General features: G+C 40.1%; 1 pseudogene; it reads right to left on the reverse strand.

The window, feature by feature from the left end:
- LOC134211492 (E3 ubiquitin-protein ligase Nedd-4-like) overlaps positions 1 to 25,754 on the reverse strand; it is a 66,870-nt pseudogene that overhangs the window by 17,994 nt on the left and 23,122 nt on the right.

The raw sequence follows: 25,754 nt of genomic DNA on the forward strand, positions 1-25,754 counted from the left end.
TCACGTGGCAGTTGGTCGCTCCCATTGCGTCGTCCGCCTAAATGGTTCACGTAGTACGTACGCCCGTTGGCATCCTGCCGTTCTTCCCAACCGGATGGAAGCGTGTCTGCTGCACTGCTGGCGATGTTGGAGTTCTACGGAAATTGCAAACAGTTTCAAATAAGTGAAATTTCAACGACCAAATGCTTGCAAACACGTACACTGGAGATCGAATTGTTTGTCTTGATGATTTCAACTATTTCACTGGATGCGTTCTGATCTTGGATATAGCGATATAGATCCAGCTGTCCTCGCACTTTGATCGAGCACTGAAAATAAAATGGAAAATAGTCTTAGGTGGTCTTGTATCGCAAATTCGCTCATATGGGAGTAAATCCTTCCAAACATTAGACTTCATTCTTATAACAAATGGTGCTGTAGAAAACTGCTCGCTATTAGCTCACTTAAATTCCTAAACATAAGGCATACGACTCAACGCCCTTAACTGCCAATCGAAACTGTGGTGTGGTCAAACCAAACTGTTCAATACTAAAATTAAAAACCAAACTAGCAGAAAAGATGGTAGCAACGAAATAAAAAATAACACTAACTAACTCAAAATACCCTACTGACCTTCAGGGCCGCAGCGGATAGCTTTTGTTGGCACCTGAACACCGTCGTCGGTGGCTCCTTCGGTAAGCGAGCGGCAGCTCCACCATATCTCCAGGAAGTCGTCCGTGAGCCGGTTCTCGTCGAACACCTGAAACACCAGCTTGTGCTCGCTAGGCTTCACCCGGAAGATGAACTCTTCGTTCCATACGGGTTGAGGGTTTCTTCTTGGTTTTCGGCACCGAGTCGATGTTTTGCCGCCGGAGATGGTGTTGAGGTCGATCCGTACGTACGGGTCACTGTCGTTTTGGGTTGGACGGGGAATGGGCGTGAGAAACGAAGTCTGCGATTGGGTTAAAAAGCATACGAACCTAGCACCGAATATGTCTTTTTGGCCAGTTGATGTCCAGCGATTACCTTTATTCGCAAACGGCAGCAGGTACCTTCCTCATTCTGAAATAGGAGAAAAGTTTGTATTTAAATAATTGGCATTTTTACAAAGGGTGTGAGCAACGAGGCGAGTTTATTTATTCAGTAACGAGTTAACGCGTGTGTTCGAGGATGTTTGATCTTTGTATCTCCACGTTTTCAGCTTAAGAATGTATAGAATGCAGTGCTTGACTTATTTATAAGCTTCATCTTTACAGGCCGGTCAAAAGAGGTTCATCTAGTACGCCTTATGTTATCTCTTCTGGAACGATCTAAAACATGCTTCCTATGGAATATTCTACATCTGTTTGGTCAGAGACCTCGAAGATCGACGAAGTATCACTCAGGCAGTGCCTGGTGTGATATTTTTAATCAACGGAATCAACTACCTCAAAGTCCTGAACAAACTGAATTTCCACATCCCAATGTAGTCATTCAATTAGGAACATATTCCAGCAGAAGGAAGTTCAAGCATTTAAGAAATGCATAAACCGGTGCGATTCTTTTCTGCACAACTGAACATTCTACACACCTGTTTGATAACAATGGGATCTCATGCGTCATGTTCCGGATCAGAAGAGTTTTATGCTCACAATTTGCAACAAGTTTTTATTGTCGGTCTAGTGCTGTATGCTAGCGATTATTGAGGAATGTGGTATGGCCGAATAGGACATTAGGCCGAAACCATCCGGCGAAAATCATTTGGCTAAACGGGTTATCTAGCCGAATAGGTAATTTTACGAATAGGTTGTTCGACCGAAAAATATTCTGTTCGGCCAGGGCTTAAATCTTCCGCAGTTTCTGCATAACAATCGTATTTAATTCTGCATGGACTGAATGAGTATTATAGTTCTTCGTCGTAAATGGTGCTATCACAGAAATATATATTGAGACTGGCATCTGATACGTGTAAACATCCGCAACCGATAATTCAAATGTATTTAAATTGGGACCGCGTTTGGCAATCGATTGGAGATGGCGCAAGGATCATTAGTTATTGGAACGCAGCCCAATGCGGCTATCAAAGCATTGGCTGCGTTCGACAGTTGTAAATCAGCTGCGTCCGTATGTACTGCCGCAATCAGTTGAGTAGATGGCAGTAGTGGGTCAACGTATATCAATTCAAAAGTTTACACAGGATTTTCAATAAAATTTGTTCTAGCTAAATATCTGTTATCTGTGGTGCTATCTAGCTCCAAATTACGTTTTCCGATATTTCCCCATACTTTTTTTCATATAAACTTCCAATAAGTTTAGCAGACCAAACGTTGACCGATTGCAAATCAATTTTCGAACTAACTTTCTCGAACTAAATTTGACATTTTATGCATATGCATAAATCTAGTTTTCAAACATAGTAATTAATTTATTTCCATCCAGATGGTCAATACCTGGAAATTAGGAAATAAACCTGGATTGAATTTAGAAGCTGTTCCTTTCTGTCGTGACCTTCGTACAGAGGCACTCTCCAACAATCGAAGATCTGCCCTGAGCACGTGTTTGCGAATGTTTATGGGGAAAGGATGGACACCTATTAAGAAAGGTGCGAGAACTGTACGACGGCTCATAGGTGTTACAATAGGTTTTGCAACTGTTAGTGAGGAAGGCATAACAATAGGAATCGTTTTGGTAGAGTACGAAAAACAAAAAAAAGATATTACAGAATAGGAAAGGACGAATCTGCTATTGAGCCCACGATTTCCTGCTTGTAGACAGACACTAGACACCGAGCTTGTCTCCGATTTGGGCAACCATTCTGGTGTTGAGAAATCGATGAACATTCTATCATTCTTGCTGCTGCAGGCATAACCGTCTCATGTTGACATAAAATCCATTTCAATACGGTAACAGTTATGATTGGTGGTGGCAATATAAACAATTCTAAAATGTTTAATCAGGACATGAAAAGTTCTTACGGATAATACTCATATAATTTGAGATTTTTTATTCAAATTTGAAGAACAAACATTGCTTTTCCAAGATTATTAAGGCCTTCCAAAAAGCATACAGGAATTCTCACGATTATCGAATATCTTCACAAGCTTTCAGCAGAAGTAGGGATCACAGAAATTTGTATAAATCATCCATTATTTCAATGATTTATTGCCAACTGCTAGGATTTTACGTTAATCTTTGATCTCTTGAGATTTGTATAAAGCTTTTTCCGTGGGCTTCTAAACGTCCTTCATTTATCATAACTTCAATCAATCACATTTGCAGATTTCAACTTCTACCCTGGAAAACATTTAGACAAAGAATATTTTCGATCATTTGTAAAGTTTGATCATTTAGCAGTTTGTCGACTCCATTCCTTAAGGCTCTATAAACCGTAATCAATCGATAATGACGATGATTTTATTCGAATCCGCAATACTAATAAAGTTTCGAACTAAATTCAATATTTGGGGGTATTTGCCGACTTACTCCATCATTGCATATTCATTAATTTTCATATACATTTTTCCTTATCCAAATCAACAATTACTCGAGGAATTGCAGGAAAACGCTGAAAACCTGCCTTTTTCCGGGCCGGCATTCTTATTTTTATCGAACGCATACTAACTCCGAACGTTCGAGCAAACACATACACATGCACTTGATTTTCACTTGATCTTTTCCCACTGTTTCCTTGATTTAACTACTCCTAAACATATTCACTAACTGAGTTTCACCTTTTATTCAATCTTGACTACCGATTAATTCACTTCACGCCCAAAAACCGTCAAAAACGCTTTCCAAAAATCGAAGAGAGACAAATTTGACGACCGTATTGAGTAAAATGCGGAAGACTCAAATTCACTAGCGCAATAAGTGAAATGGTGAGTACAAAATCACGCGATGCAACTTCATTCAATCCGAACAATACATCGTATACGGCAGCCAACACGCAAACAAAGGTGTGCATACACAAGAAAATAATCATCTCTTCACCGTTGCCAGATTTGTTTATTGGAAAAATCATTGCTGTTTGTCGGATTGAACAAATATACTAGAAATAAATATTTAAACATGTTATGTAAGCTTCTGTTAAATTCCAAGTGGTGAATAACATAATTTAAACCGATAAATACCCATATATTTGATAATGATCGTAAGTTTGAATTTATTCAGTGTATTTTCATAACTTTGCTTTCTAATGGTGTCGTTATTAGAATTCAACTAATAACAGAGTTAGAGCGCTAGTTGCAGTAGCTTAAACTAAATGATTGGAATTTTGTTATCATTTAGTCTAAGTCACTGAAACTATAGCTATAACTCCGTTACTAGTGGAATTCAAAAATGAACCATTAAGAGTTGTAGAAAACCTTCGCCTATAAAGTCCACCATACAAATATTTTGAAATTCAGCTCTGAATTGTTATTGAAACTACTAAATGATCGAACGCAAATACTGAATGATCGTTAACATCCTCGAATATGTGTTATGATATGAATAAATTTGTCAAGTCTGGCAACATTATGCATCAGCTGGCATATTATTAACAACATTTCCACCCACCATTGTAAACGAAATTATCTATTGTTGCTGCATTTTTCCGTACCAATTGCCTCACTATTACAAACAAGCGAGAAGATTAGAAAGACCTGTTTAGATTTTCCACGCAAACCAATACCATCAATAGGAGGTGAAGGATTCTGCTACCTGTCATGGTGTTGGTTTGCGTGGGCGAGCATCAGATTCGTCAAATCGTCGTCTGAATCTTGTTTACAAAGCAGATAAGTCGTTTGAAATTTGTCTTGAATTCTCAAACATTGTGATGGAGTCTTGAGCCTTAAGTTTAATTCTAAATTGCGTATTAAGGTGAACTGTCGTGGAGATTTTGGCCAACTTGCCTTAAAGTTCGTTGTTTGAATGGCGTTTGTAACGAGGTTATAGCGCTAGTTGCAGTAACTTAGTAGAAATGATTGTAACAGTAACAGTGGTTCGCAAGTAATAAAGAGAAAAATGTACGTAAAGGAGGTTGTGATAACGGTGGTCACTGAAAAACGGAATATCAATACTTCAATACTTTTCTATGAGTGCATTAAGTGCTTTCAGAGAAATATTTCCTCATGTAAATGAATCCCAAGAATATTAAGAAAACTGTCGCTTATACATTTTACTCCAACATGTTCAGTTGTCTAAACATGCCGTCAAAACAGGAAGGATGCGCGCCGTATAATACATTTTTTCAGGCGAACAAAGATCGAAAGTACACGATGGAAATTTTGAACCTGAAAATGTCTCGAAAACTGTTGCTGCATTTTCAGAAAACGAGCTATGGTATTCAAAGATGATTGGGAGGCCAAAGACACAAAGCAACCTCAGAAGGATCAGAAGTAGCATCCGGAAATGGCCGCCGTCCAACGGTCATGATACTTGAAGATTAAACTATTCCACACGACGGACTACGTTCCATATGCCATTATTCATTAATTTAAGTTTAAAGACCAAGGCCAACTCTTTATATAACTTATGTCAGATTGAACTGTACTTTTGTAGTTTTCTTCCTGCCATTCTTTTCATTCCCGCTATTTAGTGACCAACTTTAGTTTGCTGCTTGCCCAAAAGCCCTAAAACAAATTGTAAGATTGTGAAATGCCACGACTACCGATTACTCATCAACGTTCACTCTTGATGGCCAGAAAGTGGCCATCCACTTGCTGCTCGCACACCGAAGGTCATCAGATCAGTGAGAGACAAAGTGAGGCGAAATCCTCGATCCGGAAATTGGCTAAGCAAGCATATTTCAAAAACTACCATGCAACGGTTTCCAAGATGACTTAAAATGTCGTCCAGGGAAAGAGTAAAGTACCATCATAACGGATCGAATCAAACAACTACGGCTGGAGCGCTCGAAACGTTTGGTGTCAGCATTAAAAAGAAGCATACCGTCATCGTATTCTCCAATGAGAAAATGTTCACCATCGATCTTGTATCCAAACACGTACAAACAGGTTTATTTCGCCGAAGAAGATTGAAGAGTCTGAGAACGTGAAATTCAAGTATAACCAAACATCCTGCCGAAGTCATGGTTTTCCGGGCAGTTGTCCAATGGCTTGAAATCTCAGTATTTATCAAACTGGATTGTTGATACATTTTGAACGACCACGTTATGCCATGGATGAAAGCCAACTTCGAGCACACCAACACGTAAGGCCTGTGAACGTTCTCATCCCAGTGTTGGCGCCTTTCATTCATTTATTTAGTTTACATCTAAACCGATAACACTGAATCAACAATTCGATGCCACAATACACGGTTCGAGGCCGCATCTCTCCATCCTCGAATGCGCCCATGCTCGCCAAGTCGTTTTGCACCTGGTTCCCCTGTTCGCTCGCCCACGCCGTCTCTACCTGGATCGGAAGCGAACACTATCTTGCAGGGTTGCTGTCCAGCATTCTTGCAACATGCCCACCCATCGTACCCTCCGGCTTTAGCTACCTTCTGATACTGGGTTCGCGTAGAGCTGAACGAGCTCGTGGTTCATTCTTCCCGCCGCACACCGTCTTTTGCACCCGTCAAAGATGGTCCTAAGCACCCGTCTCTCGAATACCCGAGTGCTTGCAAGTCCTCCTCGAGCATTGTCATGTTTCATGTCTGTAGAGGACACCGGACTTTCAACGTCTTGTACATGACACATTTGGTGCGGTAGCGAATCTTTTTGACGCAATTTCTTCTGGAGCCCGTAGTAGGCCCGACTTCACAGATGATGCGTTTCTATTTCACGACTAACATTGTTACTGTCGTTAGCAAAGATCGGAGACGAATTCCTCGACCACCTCGAAGGTATCCCCGTCTATCGTAACACTGCTTCCCAGGCGGGCCCTGTGCGCTTGGTTCCGCCCACAAGCATACTGGTTTCACCATCATTCCAATTTTGTTGCTTCACGTTTCAGGCGGGTGCTGTTCGCCAATTTGCAAATGTCCGGCCGACAATGTCCATCATCCGCGAAACAAATAATGACTGGTCTGTTGAAAATCGTACCCGGTGTTACACCGGCTCTCCGCATGACACCTTCTAGCGCAATGTTGAACAACAGGCACGAAAGTCCACTGGAGTGTTCGCTGAAATTTTTCACAGTTTTGCATACCATCCACCGTTGCTTTGATCAGTCTTGTAAGCTTCCCAGGAACTGTTTCGTCCATTTTCATAGCTCTACGCGGTATACGTCGTATGCCGCCTGAAATCAAGAACAATGGTGCGTTTGGACCGGTATTCACAGCATTTTATGATTTGCATACAGTAAAGACTGGTTCGTTGCGAGTGGCCGTCAACGAAGCCGGCTTGATAACTTCCGAACTCATTCACAATGTGACAGACGGAAGATGATCTGGGATATCATTGTAGGCGGCATTAAGGATGGTGATCGCTCAAAGTTCTCACACTCCAGCTTATCGCATTTCTTGAGATGGGGCAAACCCCTTCCTCCACTTGTAGCCTGGCCCGGCAAGGCTACCTAACTAAGGGCGATTAAAGATTTTAAGAACAAATGGCTTATGTGCCACCTCCGAGAGGACCACTTGTCGTTTTCGTGCCCGGCAAACTCAAACCTCAGGGCGAGTCTGTTTATCAAATTACCGCGAACTTAGCAGAAGCCAAATGTATTCATGAACTCTTGTCGCATGTGCTGTGGAGTGGGTTCGATTCCCGGCCTGGTAAAGAAAACTTCTCAAGAAAAGCTCCTTCACTGGTCCACTGGTTGTGTAAATGTCCTGTCCCTTGTCTCATGCTAGATGTTAAGGTTCAGTCTGTGACCTCTGGTCGAAGACGGTTTTGTCTATTTATTTATTTATAACATCTATTCACAAACTATTTCTATTCGACCCACTTCTCTCTACATAATTTCCATTTCTTCCTTCCTTTACTATTTCCTAACTGTGTGGATTTTTCTAGCTACCAACTGTCTTTTCAAAAACACTTTCCTAAAAGCTCTCACTAACCTGATACCAATGTAGCGCTTACTTGCAGTTGTTGTGCCTTACTACCGACTTCTACTTGATCGGTTTTACCCTTCTTGCCAGGCGTCTGCGACGCCTGTTCACCCAGAACAAAGGCGCACCGAATGAATGGTCTCAAATCAAAAAGGTACCGTCTGGTACAGATGAATTTTCCTTTGGGCGGGAAATGCTCTTCCGGAGTGCGATGAAACGGCGCAACTCCCTTCTAACTCCGGCCAGTTAGGGGTCCTTCGAAGCTGGGCACGTGGCGAGCGGGAGTCATGGTAAGCAACAAAACTGTCGAATAAAAAACCGACGATCGGCTACACACTTGGTGAGCTTGATGTAGGAGAAAGCGATAAAGGAATCTCCTACCTTTTTGCTATTTCATCACGCACAAAACCGCACAGATGACTTCTTTAGTTCCTAGCTTTTGCACTGCCTTTCGGGAGGAAAATTTTATAATTAATACACTGATGATAGACACATCTCACATTTATCACTAATAAAAAACTTCACACTCCTGCCTCTTCCACGGGTCAGATCAAAGTGGACGAGGCCGAGAGATTCCTTGAGATTCCTCAGATAGGTCGCAATCTTAGATTAGGCATTCGTACCGGAAATCGAGAGACGATCTTTTCAGTAATCGTTTCCTATACCCTTGAGTTGATCAGTGGTGTCCTTTCCTCTCACCATTTGGCATCTAGCTAACTCAGTTCAATTCTACTCCGATTTCTTTTATTAATAATCTAACACAAGTGGTCCTGATGGGAGATCTTACTCAATCCCAACGGTTCCAAACGCATGTTTCACGAGATCATAACTCAGCGCACCAAGTGAGTGAACGATAAATTCTGGCGGTGAACTTTCTTGCAGGAAGTGACTTGGTCTATTTATTGCATGCGAGCTTGTGAGATTATATCTGTACGTTACCTACTTTTAATGAATTTAATATTTATTTTATTATAAGAATATATAAACGCAAAACATTAAACATAATTCGGAATACCGCTACGCCATACCTCCGGTAGCTGATCAGTTTCCAGATTCTGACGATCAGTTTGTGCAGGCAAGTGGCTAGCTTTTCCTCCCATCTTGATGACTCAGCTCCGATACCATCCTTACCAGCGCTTTATTGGTCTTTAGCTGTTGGATGGCATCCTTAACTTCCCTGAAGGTGTAGGCTGGTTTTTTCACCGTCCGCTGAACCGAAGTAGTCATCTCCTCGCTGCCTTGACTTTCACTGCCTGTACCTGAGCGCCATTCAAATGCTCCTCGTAGTGCTGCCCTTTCGATCCCCACACGTTCGTCCGTCAAAATGTCATCCTTATCCCTGCACATTTCGGCTCGCGGCACGAAGCCTTTGCGGATGCGTTGAGCTTTGAGAACTTGCGTGTTAATTGAGAACGGCACAGCTGATCCATCTCCTCGCACTCCGTTTCTTCCAGGCGGCGTTTCTTCCCTGAAAAGGCAGGTCTGCTGTCTCCGTTTCCGTTCATAACGTTCCACGTTCTGCCGGTACCTTGATGCAGCGACCGACGCGCTGCGTCCTTCTCCTTCAGAATCTGTCTGCACTCTTCGTGAACATCACCGTCGACTTCGTCCCATATACCTGATCTGTTTTCCGCTGCGTCGTTAATGGCTGCTTTGACTGTATTCCAGCAGTCCTCAAGAGGGCCCCATCGAGCTCACCTTCTACCGGCAACGCTGCTTCGAGATGCTGCGCGTATGCAGTGGCGAAATCAGGTTGCTTCAGTCGATCTAGTCGTACCGCGGCGGTCGTCGGCACCAAACATTGTTGATGACGAATAGTTTTGGGTTTTCACCATCACCAGATAGTGGTCGAGTCGATGTTAGCGCCACGATATGTCCTGACGTCGATAATATCAGAGAAGTACCGTCCACCAACGAACGTAGTCGATTTGTGATTCTTTCTGCAGTGGTGATTCAGGTGTACCGATACGGGAGGCTGTATTGGAAGTAGGTGCCGGAATGGCCATGTGTCGAATCTCCGAGCTCTTGAAAGGAGGCTTCCGAGCCTCTTGAAAGGAGGCTTCCGAGAGCCGATTATATGTAGATTATTTTAAATTTGTTCATCTGACGTTTTGTTCGTTTGATCTTATGTTCCGCATTCCTTCATACATTGTGCTGGTTGTGGAAGGCAGGATTCAATTGGCTTTGGTTTATTGATCGCATTGTATATTATGTACAATATAATTTTTGAAATAAAAGTACATAATTATCAAACTTTATCAATGAGTTTTGATTGGAATTATAATACGTCCGCCATTACGTAATTACCGAGGTACCCCTAGAGGGCAAATCAGGGCATATGTACCAGGTTGAGAACCGCTAGAACTAGAACTGTACTAGAACTCTGTCGGTCACGATGAGGAACAAGCGAAATAAAATACATCCTGCCTCACAACAGCTACGACCCAGAGGTAACAGAAGCCGTCTGTGTAGCATGACACAATAAGACTCCGTATGTGCCTCGATGAAACGCTGATTTCCTCAGGAACTCTTTGTCTCAGAGCGTCCCATTCTCGTGATTGAGACGGTTTTCTAGTCAATGAAACCAAATAAAGGATCTCTTGAATGCATTGATCAGCTCCAGAATGATATGGAGCGTGACAATATGGTCCACACAGGATCTCCCGGTATGGAATCCGGCCTGTTGCCGGAGAGTGGTGATCTTCTCCTGAATCCGGGCTAGGATAACATTGTATAGAGCTTTGAGAAGGGTATACAGCAACATAGTGTTTCGTCATCAGATTTGTATTCATTGTAATGTTTGCAGCAAGCGAGAAAGCTTATCTTCAGATCTCTACAAAAAACGATATAAGTGTGAATATGGCTTTGTAATAATTGAAAAGAATGTAATCAAAGGGAGCCTTGTTTTTGGACATTCAACGTTTCAAAAATCAAGCGAGATTTAAACTAATTTTGGGGGATAGAAACCCTGTGATTTATTTATCATCACTTTGATCACTGTATGAGCAATAGGGCCTATTCTTAAAATGTTTATTTCAAACAAATTATGTTACAGTAACGATTTTCATTTTCAAGATTAGTTACTATCACCCCACACCAAACAAACCTTTTCAATGCAAGGAACGGATTCAAATGGTTAAATATGTTTTTTCGGAAGATAATTGATCTGTACGAATAGTGACGGAAATTGACAACGCCCCTTGATAGCGGATTGAAACCAATATTCAATCTACTACCAAGCTACTCCCCATTATTCAGTCCCATCGCTGAGAGCAAACAGACACTCCGGCTCTTGGTCTGCCCGATGTCGTCGCACCGAATGGTAATCAAAATGTCAAAGGTATGTCCTTAATTGGCGGCCCACTCCTCTGTCCGTGCGAACACGTGAAGCAGGGGAGCAACACACTCAACGAGAGGAGCAGTGACGACGTCATCGTCGCACGCGTCAGAAGCAGAACAGGCGGTGTCATCAGAATGGGTATTCAGCTGAGAATATCTTCTTGTTTGGACTCATGTTACATACGGTGCGTGCTTCATCGCAGTTCAGTTGCCGCCTAGTGACGGGGTTCCGAGCGAAAGCTCCAACATAAAAATATGGCTACTGAAATGGTTTACCTTTACTATCGAATTGCCACTTTCAACCATAATTTAAGATCGATTTAAGAATAGTTGTAAAGTCCTGATGGTAATTTCGCAAACCAGAATCTAAGGACAGAGATTTATTGATTAGTAAGCAGTTTTTTGTTTTTACATTTTAGTAGTAGCTTTTATTTTGAGAAGTTGAATTATTCAGTTTATTGAAATTCAAATAGTCCCTGGATATTAATGGTCAATGTTCAGTCCTTGTACAGGAATTTCCATTAATTAATTGTGTCCTTGTACATTCACTCACGGAATTTCAAAAATTAAACTTGTTAAGAAAATTCGTGCTAAATAAATCTAACTAGCAATAAACTAGAAAAAACTTGATTTAATAAAGTTTACAGCTGGTATTAAATCTGTTCAATAATGCTACAACATAAAACAGTAAGGCTGTCGAATGCATAAGTATCAGAGACTTCTTATGTTGACGCAATTGGACTGAATTTTCGTACAGCCGACGGTCACTGTGCGCCACATCACGTCAGAATTAGGCAAATACCTATATTGGTGCCACTGGTTGCTGGTGGATCTAAAGACCGAAGCACATGTGGTACGTATTATTCCCAGCTGGGTGTTGTGTTGTTGACTCGGTATGGAGGAAAAATATGCATCGTAGTGACATCTCAATTAGCACTCAACGTCTAATATGAATCATAGAGTGAATGTCGGACGAGTCCATGTGAGCAACAAAGGCGGACACACCGGTTTATTTCCGTATTATGTGTAGGGCGATTCGGATATCTATATAATAGGACGATTAGGCGAAGTTTTTTTTTAATGAAGCGGTATTAGGTTGCTATTGCAATGGGATGATGAAATTCATAATTGAATATGAAACCAACAGAATATTAAAAGTTTGAAAGGTTTCAACCAATAATACAAATAGATACTTGTTGCGATTCAGGTTAAAATCACCCTACTTAAGAGAAATGCCACTTGTTTCTAATACTTACATTAAAACGACCGACCAAACTACGACGTATTTCGCAAATAGCTAAGAATTATCACCAAATTTCAAAAAACATTAAAAAGGGTTTTCTTCAATCCACATAGACTTCCAGGGAAAGGAATCTACACAGCTGAATATTTATTGACCGTTTTGCTTTTCATATCTTTGAACAACGAAATCTTTCAATCACACTTGTGAGATCCAAATTGTTCTCTAAATGTGAAATAAGTAAGGGAGACTATGCCATGGCTCTGACCAAAAGCCATACATTCGAAGCTATAATTACTACGAACGAAACATCTGTTGGGACCGTTGGGACTTTACAATATTGTTTACCCTTCCTTCGGAAGAGTTCCTAAATGTCACTTTGCATGCGTTACAGAGGCGTGTTACGTACTAGACTATCAATTTTGAAATAAAATGTATGATACTTGACTCAATTTCACTTGAATATTGAAAACATAACTATAAGAAATTAGCAAATTTTCACAGAAAAATATATTAAGCTCGTTTAGTGGAATGTATTAAACCGTCTAAGACGAATTAAGTACTGTCCATTTAATTCCACCAGTTAATTTTCGTTATCTTTGCAGATACGTATTTCGACCACAACTGTGTGGTCGTCTTCAGTGTCTTGTACTTGACTCGACTTGAAGAAAACAATCGCAACTTACACTATTTATACTACGCTAGGTACCTAATCTAATCTTATTTGCCTACTTTATTTACCTATACAGTAAAATACTTTATTGTTTAGGTAGAAACTTGAAGAGCCAACACACATAAAAATCCAGCCCATTTTTAAGGTATTCTTCTTTTTCAATGATTCTACATTGAAACTGGCCTGCCTTTCAACTTAGTATTCTATTAGCATTTCCTCAGTTATATTTTGAAAGTATTTATCTTGTGTAGCAAGTACAATCGATACACTACGCCCAGGGTGGGGAAGGGTCATTTGGCCGAAAACCATCTGGTCGAAATTTGGCCGAATAGGACATTTCGCTGAATAGGACATTTGGGCGAATAGGACATTTGGCCGAATAGGACATTTGGCCATAAAAGACATTTGACCGAACATATCATGAATATTTTTCACATTTTCCTGACTATTTAAGCAGTGTTGGTGTAAACCAAATTAATGCAACGGAGATTTTGGCAGCTCTACAGAATTTAGATGTCTCAAAAGGATCCGGACCAGATGGAATTCCACCTATGTTTTTGAAAAAGTTGGCAAGCGAATTTACGACACCTTTATTTTGGTTATTCAAGTTATCTTTAGAAACCAGTAGCTTTCCAAAAGAATGGAAGAAGTCTTTTCTAATACCAATTTTTAAATCAGGGAAAAATCTGATATTAGAAATTATCGTGGAGTGGCCATTATTTCATGTATTCCTAAACTTTTTGAATCAATCATCAATAGAAGGATGTTCAACCAAATAAAACATATAATAACAGATGCACAACACGGGTTCTTTAAAGGACGTTCGACTACAACCAATCTTTTAGAATTTGTAAATTACTCATTGAATGCTATGGACAAAGGTAGTCATGTTGAGGCGCTTTACACAGACTTTAGCAAAGCATTTGATAGACTCGATATTCCTATGATGATTTTCAAGCTTGAGAAATTGGGAATTGAGATGAGACTCCTTAAATGGATTAAATCGTATTTAACTGACCGCCAACAAATAGTACGATTTGAAGGGAAACAGTCGCTTCCAGTCAATGTAACATCTGGAGTTCCCCAAGGCTCGCATATAGGACCTCTTCTATTCATATTGTTTGTAAACGATATATCACTCATTCTTAAGCATCTTAAAATCCTTATTTATGCGGACGATATGAAACTATTTATGGAAATCAAAAATACTGTTGACAATGACATCTACTTGAACGAAATACGCATATTTGATAACTGGTGTAACAAAAGCTTACTACAACTTAATGTCAAGAAATGTAATTTGATCACTTTCAGTAGAAAACGGAGCACACCATCGATAACTGTAACTCTAGGAAATCAACCAGTACAAAAATGTGAAAGGGTTAGAGATTTGGGTGTAATCTTAGATGCTAAGCTAACCTTTACTGACCACTACAACACTATTATCCATAGAGCAACAAATATGCTCAGTTTTATTAAAAGATTTAGTTATAACTTTCAAGATCCTTATACAATTAAAACTTTGTACGTTGCGTATGTCAGATCAATTATAGAATATTGTAGCATTGTATGGTCTCCGTATATGAAATCACATGATGATCGAATAGAATCAATTCAAAAGCAATTCCTTTTATATGCCTTACGCAAATTAGGGTGGACAACATTCCCACTTCCGTCGTACGAGGCGCGATGTATGCTTATAGATATCCAATCATTAAAAAGCGTCGTGAATTTGCCATGATCTCATTTGTGAATGATATTGTTTCGCACCGCATTGATTCCACCAAACTATTGTCTTGTTTAAATTTTTACACTCCTACTCGGCAATTGAGAAATCGAAACTTGTTTGCCACCTGTCATCATCGAACAAATTATGCAAAATTTAGTCCAATGAATCAAATGATGTCTGTTTACAATCAGTATTGTGAAGCAATTGATTTAGCCATGCCTCGTATGAGCCTAAGAAAATATTTTAGGAACATTAGTTACAATAGAACATAGTTATAAGTTTTTTAATGTAGTCTACATTATGTTTGACGAAATAAATAAATAAATAAATAAATAAATTTGAAAAGTGAAAAATGAGGTGTGAGAAGTGAGAAGAGAGTAGTGAGACGTCTCACTTCTCACTTCGTACCACTCACTTTTCACAGTAAGAAGTAGGAAACAAGTAGTGAGAATTGGGACTTCTCACTTTTCACACCTCATTTCTCACTTTTCGAATGACCTGTCCTTCCGAATGATATGTTCGGTCTAATGAAATATTCATCCAAATGCCATTTTCGGATAAATATCCTATTCGGCCAAATATTTTATTCGGTCAAGTGTACTATTCAGCCAAATGTCCTACTCGGCCTAATGTCCTATTCGGCCCAATGTCCTTTTCGGCCAAATGTCCTATTCGGCTAAATGTCCTATTTGGCCAAATGTCCCATTCGGTCAAATGTCCTTCTAGGCAAGCGGATCTCAACCTGGGGTACATGCACCCCTGGGGGTACCTTCGCTGGGCTCAGGGGGTACCTAGGACAAAAATACGTAATGGCGGACAATTGTAATCAAAGTTTCGATAATTGTGTATTTTTTCTTAATTCAAAACTTCATTTTGTACATAATATGCATGGCAATCAGTAAATCAAGCTGCCTTCCACAGCGAGCACAGTGGATGAAGGGCTGTGGGACAAACGATCAAAAGGACAAAACTTCGAATGAACAAATTTAAAAATTCTTCCTGATCGAAACAAAATTGTAAGTAAGATGTTACGAATATTCTTCTGATTTGTCTACAGATCTACAGTCTACAGATTTGGTAGCCTCCATTTGAGATACATGAGCGCTTTTTATTTTTTTTAAAACTCAGTTGGCTCGTTAAAGAGGATTGGAAGCTTCCTTCTACGTTTCTCTGAAGCCTTTTAAGCAGCTCGGAGGACTCTTTTCAAGAGGTTCGGAAGCCTCCTTTCAGGATGCCCAGAATCCTCGTTTCAAGAGGCTCGGGCTTTCAAAAGACCCGGAAATATACTTTCAAAAGGCTCGGAAGACTTATTTTAAGAGGTTTGGAAGCTTTCAATAGGTCCGGCTTTTAAGCTTTTTTCATTAAATTTTCTTACTTTTTTTCTTCTCCTTCTTTTAAAAGGCTCGAAAGCCTCTTTTCATGAGACTCGGAAGCATCTTTTCATGAGACTCGGAAGCCTCCTTTTAAGAAGCTTGGACTCCTTCAAATAAAAGATCTGCAAGCCTTCTTTTGAGGTTTTATTCTTCAAATTTTCTTCCTTTTTATTTCTTCTTTTAAAAGGCTTGGATGGCTCTTTTCAAAAGGGTCGGAAGGCCCCTTTAAAAGGCTCGGAGGCCTCATTTCAAGTGGTTTGTAAACCACCTTTCAAGAAGCTCGGAAGCCTCCGTTTAGATGCTTGGATGCCTCCCGTTAAAAGACCCGAAATTCTTCTTCCAAGAGGTTCGTCCGTTTAAGAGGATCAGAAGCGTTTTTCCAATACACTCAGAAGCTTAAATGGCGCAAAAGCCGAAATAAACAGAAAGAAAAACATATGGGATACCTCAATCAATTCTAAAGTTCGAAAGGAGTACCTCCCAAGAAAAAGGTTGAGAACCGCTGTTCTAGGCTAAATGTCCTATTCAGCCCAATGTCCTTTTCTGTCAAATGTCCTATTCGGCCAAATGTCCTATTCAGTCAAATGTCCTATTCGGCCAAATGTACTATTCGGCGGAATGTCCTATTCGGCAAAACGTTCTATTATGCCAAATGGCCAGGGTTCATCCAAATTGCACCAAGCGCAAACCAAAAATTTCCCGTTTGGCCAAAAACCATCTGGCTGAAAGTCGGCTTTGGGACAGTTCGTCGAATGAAATTTAGTCGAAAGGGTATTTGGTCGAAGGGAAATTTAGTCGAATGGACATTTAATCGTATAGAAATTTAGTCAAATGAATATTTAGTCGAATAGATATTAAGACGAAAGGATATTTAGTCGAAAGGAAATTAAGTCGAAACGACATTTAGTAGAATGGAAGTTTAGTCGCATGTCGAAAGTGTTTAGTCGGTATTTCGTGGATAATTCGTCAATAAATTTTTGGTTGAGTTTGAATAAATAATCCACAAGATACATGACTTATTCTTTCCATTGATACTGTTTCTTTCACTCAATATTTATACAATACACAGGATTCTGTTTTTTTCCTCGTGTTTTTAATCATCTGACTTCCATTTACTACACGGTTAGAAAAAAGTACCTAATATTAGGTATTTTTCACTCAAATCGGGGGTTCAGTGTGGGAACCCAAAATTAAGTAATTTTTTCTTGAGATTAAGTAAAATTCACTTAATATTAAGTAAAATATACTTACTTTTAAATAGAAACTAACCAAAAGTTAGGTAAATTTTACTCAACTTTTGTAAACATGAGATTACTCAACGTTGGGTTCCCACACTTTAATGCCCTTGTTGAGTGGTTTTGCTCTTCATTTTATGACAACAAAAGGAAGAGGGAGGGAGATGCAAGAGAAAAAAACCTAAAATTAGGTACTTTTTTCTAACCGTGTACCAAAATCTTTGCAACAATATGTTTCAAAAAATCCTTAATAAATCAAATAAAAATCACATGATAATTAATATACGTTAAAAATTTGGGAAGAGTGCAAAATTGAGAAAATGTTAATTGTGTAAAAACAGAATCCAGTGTAATTAGTTCAGTATAAAATTGGCTTCCAAATTTCAACCAAATAGCCATATGACCTAACGTCTTTTCGACGCCATGTCTAATGATAAAACGTAATTTGACTAAATTTCTTTTGACCAGGTGGTATTGATTAATCGCAGTCAGTTAGAAGCAGTCTTCAAGGTGCAGCCCCGCGCAAATGTTTATCCGTGCTGCCGCACTCGAATGAACATTCGCTTCGGGCTCGAACGTGCACTCGTAAAAATGAGCATGAACCCGAGCGTAGGCTGGATGCTCATGTTTTGTACCGCGCTCACAGCGGCGCTCGAACATTGATGTTTTCAGCGCGGCTGTGAGCGCCGCTTTGAGTACGGTACAAAACATCGGTTACAATCAACAGACATTGCTTGGTTGGCTTGGCTTAGCATTTTGGTGTTGAAACTCTAGTTTTAATATAATTGAATTTCAATCGTTCGATGATACTTTGTTCGTAAAGTTAAAAAGGAACTTATTATGCGCGTAGATATTTGAAATATCCTCAATGACAGAGTATAAGGACATTCTACGAAAAACATAAGCATAAGAAAAGTCCAACCCCGTACTTCTAACCATTTGTAATTGAATAGCCTTTAGACTTGTTAAGAAGAGTTTCAAAAATTCTTTCGGTTGCTTTCCTGTGCAATTTTTTTTAATATTGTCTTTACGTTTCTTCTTCGACTTTAAAAAAGGTGGGAACTTTAAGTTTTATGTAATTTCCTTTAAAAGTCGCTCTACTTTGCACTGACTTATCTTTACACAAGTGAAAAATTGTGTTATGAATGTGTATACTTGGGTTGCTTTTCAAGCGGATTTCATAAATCACGCGATTTTTTAAGCTAATTTCTACATTTACGCCGTTTTTCTACTTGATTGTTTTCACAAAGTTGTTCTACGTGGATGTACGTGGAACGTATTCCCCTCGCAAAGACCGACCTCATTGTATTAGATTCAAGCGAGTAGAAACGCGGTTATATTTTAAAATGCCGCTAAAGTTTACGATATTGGAGGACGGTTTTGTAATCCGTGATTTTTCTTACCTTCAGTCATTATCAAGGTACATCATCGGAAAACATGTTCAAATAATCAAATATGGATAGTTTATTTTGTGTATGCAGGGTACCCGAATTTTATAGAATTTTACGTAATGTGACTAAGTTGTCCGGCACTGAGGGATTTCTCTCTACTTGAGATGGAAATGTGTGTACATATTTTGGCAATTTGACAATGCAATAATCAACAATCAGGAGTAAATCGGAATTATTGAACAACTAATGCATAAATTTTAACTCACGTGCTTTACTTTGTATCTACCTAACAAAGACAAAAAAACAATTCTATATGTTCAACACATTTTGTTGAGGGTTTGTGGAAAACAAAGTAAGTTGACACATTTTTTTTTTTCTTCAATTGGTCTACATTTCAACTGCAACTTAACCTGTTTTCAACTAAGGGTTCCCTATTAGCATTTAAAGTAACCGTTATAATTGAGGCTTTTCTATGCCTGCCATTGTATACATGTGTTTTGTGTATCTTATGTAGCAAATGGGGCCCTCCTTAGCCGTGCGGTAAGACGCACGGCTACAAAGCAAGACCATGCTGAGGGTGGCTGGGTTCGATTCCCGGTGCCGGTCTAGGCAATTTTCGGATTGGAAATTGTCTCGACTTACCTGGGCATAAAAGTATCATCGTGCTAGCCTCATGATAAACGGATGCATAAATGGTAACTTGGCTTAGAAACCTCGCAGTTAATAACTGTGGAAGTACTTAATGAACACCAAGCTGCGAGGCGGCTCTGTCCCAGTGTGGGGATGTAATGCCAATAAGAAGAAGAAGAAGATGTAGCAAACACAATGAATATACTGGCAATCAATTAACTAATCCTTTTATTGTACACTTTTTATGTCTTTGTTTTAAGGAAGATTTTATATTTCATTTGTTTCCCCAATTGAGTTTCATTCTTTCAATGAAGCTGGATAGAAACAATAATGTTATGTATAATCTTTGCTTTCAAACAAAATTTTTATTTTAAAGTTAGTTTGCTTCGCGTTTTGGATTATTTTCAACTATAAAACATAACACGCTTGCTTTTCACATACTAAAGGGCCACGCAGAATGGGTACTTTTGCGAACGTTTTGATTGTTTTCCCGTTTTGACGCACGCAAATACAAATGCTGAAACCATAACTTGTTTTCATCTACGAGCTCCGATTCGTATTTTTTTGCTATGCCGCTCAACTATGGCGAATACGAAACGTCCATATACCAACACCACGTCCATATACCAATACCACGTGGACAGGTTTTGGTTGGTTTTGGATACCCCCCTCCCCCCGCATGTACAATTGCTCATATAAATTTTCAAAAATTTGTATGAACCATGGACATTGCCCAAGTAACAATTTCCATGCTTCTTGGATTTATCTAATTCTTATTGCGGACTTATGACAGCAATTACGAAGCTGACTGCTCAATTTTATTGGCGCTCTTATTGCTATCAATAAACCTCCCATAAACCTGCTGAAAAATGCTTCAAACGTCAAATGCCTATTGACCATATGAACAGATCTATGGTAGTGATGAAAAGCGTAATAAATCCAATTTTCAACGCTCGAATAAAGCTACAATTTTTGGTCATAATGTGGTCAAATAAATTACCCGCATAAGAATGTTTGTATTGCGAGTTTATGACGGTGTTTTATAAAAGCAAAATTTTTCTCATCAAATTCCATGATGGCCATATTGAAAACGGAAAAGCATTTCACAGTCAGTGAAATATATCACTGCAATGCATGATTTAACGAAATTCTCACCGCTTATCATACATTTTCCGATAAATAATTTTATTAATTAATAGTTTGGGCAAAAATACTAATCGATTTAGTGGACATCCTAGATGTTGTGGTAATCAATATTTTCGATATATTTCTCTGAACTACGTTATATGGCCGGCGCGTGGTGTTCAACCTTATTTTTTTTTTACAACATTTGACCATAAAATCGGAAGCGCACTTCTTTTCAATGGTACAGAATAGAAAAAACAACCTGAAATAAAATATTATTTTGTTGTCATCATCATAATTTTCACCAACAATCCAATTTGTTATTATTTTCCTGCAAAGATTTGTTTCTCTTTTTTAATGCAACATTTTGACAGCTGCCGCAGCCAAATTCCCTTTTTTGCGGGTGGTTTAAAAAGGGTTTATAAATGCTCTTATAATAGGTTTATAGTGGTTATCTGGAGAGGGCCACTTGGCAATATCTTACTCTTATAGTGGTCATCAGAAGGTTGCCGTGTATTACTCGGTTTTATTGTTAGATCTTATAAATTGATCTTGAAAACCATTCTTAGAGCGGAATAAAACTTAAAATGTTACTTGGGTGGCCATACCCCCTCTTCCTCCCAAAATTGTCCACGTGATATATGAATCGCCCCTAAATAAATAAATAATTATGTGACTTTTAAAAACACCGCAATAAATATTTTTTTAATTTATTTGTCATAAGACAAGTTCGTACAATTCCATTTATTTCCACCAGTTGATTGTACCTCTGACACCTACGTATTTCGACCTCAACAGTAAGGCCGTCCTCAGTGCCTCGTACTTGACTCGACTTGAAGAATATGATCGCAGCTTATACTATTTATACTAGGTGTAGGTACAATCTAGGTACATTAACTTATTCTACTAAACAGTGCTTAATTCTACTTGTTTGATACGTTACGTTAGGTATTTTTTATTGTTATTGAATAAAGTTTCTTTTTTTCAAATATCCATTCGACGAAACGTCATTAGACTAAATGGTCGGGGTTCAGCCAAACCGCACCAAGTGGCTTTTAGACTGACTTGTGATATTTTGTTCGTACAAAAACAACGGAAATCGTTTCATATCAATTCAAGCGTGCATTTGCAGTGTGATATCCTCAGTAATGGCGTTGAGGGATATCCGATGCGATATGCGATCAATTAAATCTGCTGAACGAAAGTTTGGGCAGAATATGGATAATTTTTCGTTGGCGCTTGGTGTGATTTGGCTGAACCCCGACCAAATGTACCAAGATTATCCGCTTTCGACGTAATGTCTTTTCGACCAAACGTCATTCGATCAAATGTACGAAGTTTTTTCATTCTAAATTCTGATTTTAACTAAATGTCCATTCGACGTAGTGTCCTTTCGACTAAACGTCATTCGACCAAATGTCCTACGTTTCTAGTGGATTGAAAATTCATTTTCGACTAAATATCCCTTCGACCAAATGTCCATTCGACTTAATGTTCATTCGACGTAATGTCCTTTTGACCAATATCATTCGACTAAATGTCATTCGACGAAATGGTATAGATTCCCGAAAGTCATTTTGCCGAACGGGTCATCCGGCAGAACAGGTTAAAGGTCCTATTCGGCCAAAGCTCCTACTCAGCCAAATGTTCTATTCAGCCCAATGACCGGGTTTCAGCCAAACCGCACCAAACGCAAGCTAAAAATTCCCCGTTTTTCTGTTCAAGTTTTCGTTTAGCAGATTTTATTGATCACAAATCGTATCGGATGTCTCGCATCCCGTTAACTTAAGATATCCTTCAAAAAATGTTATTTTCAATAGTAATGAAATGATTTTCGTTTTCCTTTTATAAAAACCCTAATTAATCTACCTAGCGGTGATGGTGGCTTTCTCGTGCATAATAATAATAGAATTTAGGCCATTACTCTTGAGCCCATGGTCCGATCTGGCCAATTTTCAATAGGAAACAATGGAAGAGTATTTTGCGTCGAATGCAACTTATTGCGAACAAATCGGTTAAGGATAAGTGCCCGAAAAATGAGTGACACTTTTTTACGCGATTATTCCGTAAAAAAAGTATTTTGACCATAACTTTCGATCCCATAGTCCGATGTAATTGGGTCACCGATGGGTCTAAAATTGCAGCGATATGGACAACGGGGAAATACCCAGTCCAAGAGTTGGTGTCTTCGACCCACGAGGTCTTCGCCACTACCAAAGTCAACGGGGTCTTCTTCTGCAGCTGCTATGCGCCTCCTCGATGGTCGATCGAGCAGTTCGGTCGAATGCTGGATTGTTTGACGGCAAACTTGATGGGGCGTAGGCCGGTGGTGATAGCGGGGGACTTCAACGCTTGGGCCATGGAATGGGGAAGCCTTCCCACGAATCAACGGGGGCAGAACCTGTTGGAATCACTGTGGCCATGTTAGATGTGGACTTGGTCAATGTCGGTACCAAAAGTACCTACAGCTGGAAGGAGGCCAAGTCGATTATCGACGTTACGTTCTGGAGCCCTGGCCAAACGAGTAGTTCGAACTGGAGGGTAGATGATGGCTACACTCACAGCGACCACCTGGGGCGATTCGCTACAGTATCGACTACACGACCAGCATTCAGCGGACGGAAGAAGAGGCGAGGCCTAGCCCTCGTATGTGGAAGACATCGTACTTCGACGACGAGGTGTTTAAGGAAGCGCTCCGCCGCGAGCACAATACTCTCGGTCTGAGCGGCGAGCAGCTGGTAACAGTTCTCTCGCGTGCATGCGATGCAACTCAAGACTCAAGCAATTGTGAACCTGCGCCGTGTCTGCCTACGGGCAGGGAGGCAAAGGCAGCGAGCATGCACAGAAGAGGAGCGTGTTGAACGACGGGTGGCGTTCGTGGCTGCTAGAGCCGCTCTGAAGACTAAGATTAGATCAAGCAAAAAAGCCTGCTTCGAGTGCCAACGCGAATCCATTGGGTGACGCCCATAAGGTCGTAATGGCCAAGACACGTGGGGGATGGCCCCTGCAGAGCGGTCTCAAGAGATGCTGGAGAGGATCATAGCGGGGCTCTTTTCACGTCACGACCCAAGTCCCTGGCCTCACTGTGTGGAGCTGCCAGGGGCCAGGGTGGCCGACGAGGGAAGAGTAACTGTGGCGGAACTTGCGGGGATTGCACACCCGAGCAACACAAGTCTGACAAAAATGGTTGCAGAAACTTGGTTGTGACTAAATCTGGTCACATATGAGTTGCAGTAGCATATGTGGGACATGTGTGCTGCAAGGCCAGTCCCTTAGTGTAGATAAGGCGCCAGGACCAGGTGGTATTCCGAACCTGGCCATCAAAGCGGCCATTGCTGAGGCTCCCGAGATGTCCAGATCTGTCATGCAGAGATGCCTGAACGAGGGAGTCTTTCCTGAAGCATGGAGAAGGCAGAGCTTGGTCCTATTGCCAAAGGCGGGAAAACCACCGGGGGTTCCGCCGGCATATAGACCAATATGCCTGCTTGATACGGCGGGGAAGGTGCTCGGGAAGATCATCCTCAACAGGTTGTTGATACGCACGGAGGGTGCGGATGGTCTATCGAGTAACCAGTTTGGCTTCCGAAAGGGTAAGTCGACCGTAGACGCTATCTTGCCGGTTACCAAATCCGCGGAGATAGCTATCCAGCGTAAGAGGAGGGGAGATCGCAATTGTGCAGTAGTGACTCTCGACGTGAGGAATGCATTCAATAGTTCCAGTTGGGCAGCTAGTGCAGATGCGCTCCTGCGTCTTGGAATTCCCGAGTACCTGTACAAGCTTCTCGGAAGCTACTTCCAGAATCGAATACTGATTTTTCTTGATAAAATTGACTTCCTTGCACCTATAGGGCACTGCACGGAAACATCTCTTTCTCTTTCGTTCCTCATACATTTTGACGTTTACTGGCCTTGTTGTTTTCTAAAATCTTTGCAGCGAGAAAGAGACAAGGCAGTCCGTGCAGTGCCCTATAGTCAAACCCCGTGGCAAGACATGCTTTTCAGCGTAGCGAACATCTTCATGAATATGTCCAGCATACATTTTGAAAAGTACTTCTCCCGAATCGTGCGTTTACAAGCAACTACATTTTATTCAAACTATTGTTGGCTACATATTTTCAAATTATTCAAAAATAATACCAGCTATTATGGGCATGTAAATATAATCCTAAAACATCTTTCTGCACACCATTTATTTCATTTCAATTTCACTATTGAATGTTGTTCGAATTGCATCCCCGGACCATTTCAACTGTGATGCTCATCACAGTATAAACAATAATAATATCTTTTGTTTGATTCGGAGCGGGAGAACAAGTTACGAAATATGATTTCGTGTAGCGTTTGATTTCACCTATCGATTCACTCCAATTCGTTAGTTTATTATATTTTATCATCAAATAACATAATTCCCATGGTCAAAGATGGAAATCTTGCAAATTATTTCGAAAACAATTTTCAGATTTAACCAAAACAAATAGTAAACAAAACACATAATGTTTATTTTCGTACAATAACAACGGACGGTAATGAGCTACCGTCCGTGGACATGGTGGCTATTGTCAAACCCCTTGTGGTAGTATAGGACGCCAGGGGGGTGCCTATAGTGGTGCAACTGTAGGGGAGACTGGGTAGACTTGATACCCTTTTCTGATTTCCGATGTAGCACAGCCAAAAATAAATAAACATACGCGATTTCCACACAGACTCTCTAAGAAATATAGTATTTAAGTTTACTGATGTATGGCAGTCCTTAAATTATTGTTGTTATTGATACACAATCGATTTTTTGGAGTGCTGTCAAAAATCGACTCGACTGTCAAAAATCGACGAAATGTGCCCTCAGATTTTTTAAATATTTTTCCATCAAAATACGCGGAATTTTCGAATTGCTCTGCGTATACGTGAACGATTTTTGTTATTGAATTCGACAGAACATGTAATTTTAAAATTTGGGGAGACTTGATCCCCTTTTTATGATATCTACGCAATGAATAATTTTTCCTGACAACCCTTCATCAAATCTGTCAAATCTACAAAAAATTAGAAGCCTGAGAATAGATTTAAATTTTTTTGAATAATTTCGCCAA

This window comes from Armigeres subalbatus, chromosome 1 (genome assembly GCF_024139115.2).
Source record: "Armigeres subalbatus isolate Guangzhou_Male chromosome 1, GZ_Asu_2, whole genome shotgun sequence".
NCBI classification, from domain to species: Eukaryota; Metazoa; Arthropoda; class Insecta; order Diptera; family Culicidae; genus Armigeres; species Armigeres subalbatus.